A 3,473-nucleotide genomic window follows, 5' to 3' on the forward strand; every position below is an offset into this window, starting at 1 on the left:
CATCATCACTGGCTACGGGAGAAAGTCAGAGATAACGTGATTAAGCTGGTTTATTGTGGGTCTGAAGATATGTTAGCGGATCTATTAACTAAACCTCTGCATCCTGGTCCGTTTAATGAGTTCAAAGGAGAATAGGTATGAGGAGAGTTGATGAATGAGGATATCTTAATTATGTCGATTGAGGGGGGGTGTTGAAGTGTTCAATCGACGGGAACAAGAAGTTACACAAGTGCTACGAGGAAATACGAGTAAGAAGTAGTAAGAGGTATATTACACATGTTGGTATAAACGAAAATTAAGAATGACATCATTAATTGCCCCAATGAACAATTCTTTATAAGACTTGTTGCTCTATCCAATCAACTTCTCTTTCCCATCTTTGGGAAGAGAAGTAAGTGATATTTTATCTTTTCATCACATTATAAGTTTGTGATAGGACCAGGCTCTGGGGTGGTTTGGCACGGGATCAAGGGGTTCGGTCGATGATGCCTCTATTCCAATATGGCGATTGTCGGATGAGGAAAGAGAAGAAATGTACAACGTGTGATCTAGTGTACTACTTCTCAACCTGTGACATGTAAGTCATTCTCTGTCACGTATGGGATTATAACAGTATCCCCCATTTAATGCCCAGATTACCTCTTGCAAATCCTGCATTCTGCCCACGGGCAGCATTAAAAAACCCCGTAGGGAAAAAGCTTGCCCTCTTCATTTTCTCCGTCTCCTTTTGTGTCTTTTTTCTGCATCTGGAAATTTTTTATTGAATTCTTCTATTAAAATCTTGCTGTTTTGAAGGTTGCTTGACGGTTCCCATGAGTTGTGCTCTGTACTGAATCCTGTCCAACTTACTAAATACTCTCGACGTTTACCTTTCATTCTACAATCTAAGATCTCCGAGACTTCCCATTCCTCTTCTCCTTCTATGATAACTGGTGGTGGTGTTTGTTCTTGACGTTCATTTATCGTGTCGGGCTTGTGCTTTCTAAGTAATTAAACGTGAAATACCAGGTGGACACCCTTCATTGTTGCTGGTAGTGTTAGTCGGTATGTCGATGTTGAAATCCTAGCTTCTATGTTGAATGGGCCCAGCCACCGGTGGTCTAATTTCGGGCTTGGTCTTGTGGTTGATATGTTCTTGCTACTTAACCATACCTGTTCTCCTATTTTCCAATCAGGTGTACTACGTACTCCTTTATCAAATTGTAGTTTCATGGTTTCCTGTGCATTTTGCAACATTCTGTCAGTTCTCCTTGGACTTTTTCGATCAAGCTAAGCCGCTCCTCGACTAAAGGTATACACTGCTCTCCCGACGGTACTCTACCATAGTTTGGGTCGAAGCCGTAATTTGCTTTAAACGGAGAAGTTCCTGTCGATGTATGGCTATTGTTGTTGTATGCGAATTCTGCAGTTGGAAGCAGTGCCGCCCAATCATCTTGTCGATATTGAGTGAAGTGTCGCAGATATTGTTCAACGGCTTTATTGACAATTTCTGATTGTCCGTCGGTTCTTGGGTGAAACGCTGTTGATGGGTGAAGGCGTATTCCTAATCTGTTGTCGAGTTCTTGGGTAATTTGTGATACAAATATGCTACCTCGGTCAGATACTATGCTCTTAGGCGTGCCATGTAGCTTCCACACGTGATTAAGCATTAGGTCAGCTAACTCTGTTGAATTCATGGTCTCTTTACAAGCAATAAAATGTCCCATCTTAGTTAATCTGTCCACCACCGTGAGGATGCTGTCCATCCCGTTTGATATTGGCAATTTTGTGATGAGGTCGTAGCTGATGTCTGTTCACGGGCCAGCTGGTATTGGTAAAGGTTCAAGGGTGCCAAAAGGTTTCTGCGTGCTTGACTTGACTCGTAGACAAGAATCGCATCCATCAACATACCGGTTCACGTAAGCTTTCATAGATGGCCATACAAAACATCTTTGCACTAAGTTGAGGGTCTTGGCTCGTCCAGGGTGTCCGGCAATTAGGCTATCATGTCGACTACGTAGGATTTGAGCTTTGATTTTGTTGTCTTCAGGCACTTCAATCCTGTTCTTGTTATACAGTATACCGTCTTTGACTTTGTAGTGTTTTGTAGCATCCTTCAACTTCGATGACATTGGGTTTTCTGACGCATCTATAATCTTCATCAGTCTATCACTATTTCGTGTTGCTGATCTAATTTGTTCAATTATAAGGTCGTCAGTTACGATGTCTTTTGTTTTAAGCTCGGGACTTATCGTGTCTTCAGATACACCAAGGACATCGACCTCGAACCAATGCTTGGCGTTTTCAAGGTGGATTTCTTCCTTGTCGAAAAAATGATTCAAGGCTAGATAGGTCAACTGGGAATGTGTCTGGACCGATGTTCTCTGGGCGTAGTAGTTGGCCAAATGTCAGCTTATCTTCGTTTGTAGGTTTCAGATCAGGTCTCCTGGATAAAGCATCTGGTTTAGTTGCCCTGTCGTCCCTGGTCGGAATTTGATTTGGAAATCAAAGCATCCCCATTGTCTCGGGCCCATCGGGCTTGTCGTCGTGTGAGCTGTTTTGGTGGTCATGAAGCTTTCGAGATTTGCGGTGGTCGGTGTACACTATTACCTCTAGTCTATTGGGGTTACCTTCTAAGTAGTGACGCCACTCCTTGAATGACGCAATGATTGCCAATAACTCCTTGTCGAATATCTCATAGTTCCTCTCGGCTTGGACTAGAGATCTCGAGAGGTAGGCCACCGGGTGGATTTCGCCGTCTACATCACATTTCTGCGAGAGTATGGCACCTAACGCGAAATCCGAGCAGTCGCATTCTAGAATGAACGGCTTGTATGGGTCCGCTATTTTCAGGATTGGGGCTGAAGTGAAAGCGGTCTTGAGAGCTTCGAAAGCCGTGTTGCACTTACTATTCCAGACGTATGGAGTGTTCAGTTTAGTGAGGTCATGTAGCGGTCGTGTCGTTGCTGAGAATTGATCAATGAATCTACGGTAAAAGTTTGCAAATCCAATGAATCGTTGGAGTTTGTTGACGTTCCTGGGAGCGGGCCACTCAGAGACGGCTCTGACTTTGGTCGGGTCCATTCTGATTTTGTTGCAAGAAATCAAGAGGCCCAGGTATTCAACCTCCGATTTCGAGAACTCACATTTTTCGGGTTTAAGGTACAGGTTATGCTTGCTTAGTATGTCCAGTATTCCCATGACTGCATCCTTGTGCCTAACACCTGGTTTAGTGTAGACCATGATATCGTCGAGGAAGGCGGCGGTGTCTTTACCAATTCGTCCCAACAGTATGTCCTGGATGAAATACTGAAAGAAGCCGGGCGCTCCTGTGGGGCCAAATGGCATTGTCAATGGTGCAAACTGACCGGCTCGACAAATAAATGCTAATATATCCTCGTGACCTTCAGCTACTCGTAAGTTGCCGTACGCATTGCGTAGATCAAGCTTAGTGAACTCATCTGCATCTAGTAGGCTATCTATCAAGTCCATTG

Source organism: Melampsora larici-populina (assembly GCF_000204055.1).
Source record: "Melampsora larici-populina 98AG31 unplaced genomic scaffold MELLAscaffold_25, whole genome shotgun sequence".
NCBI classification, from domain to species: domain Eukaryota; kingdom Fungi; phylum Basidiomycota; class Pucciniomycetes; order Pucciniales; family Melampsoraceae; genus Melampsora; species Melampsora laricis-populina.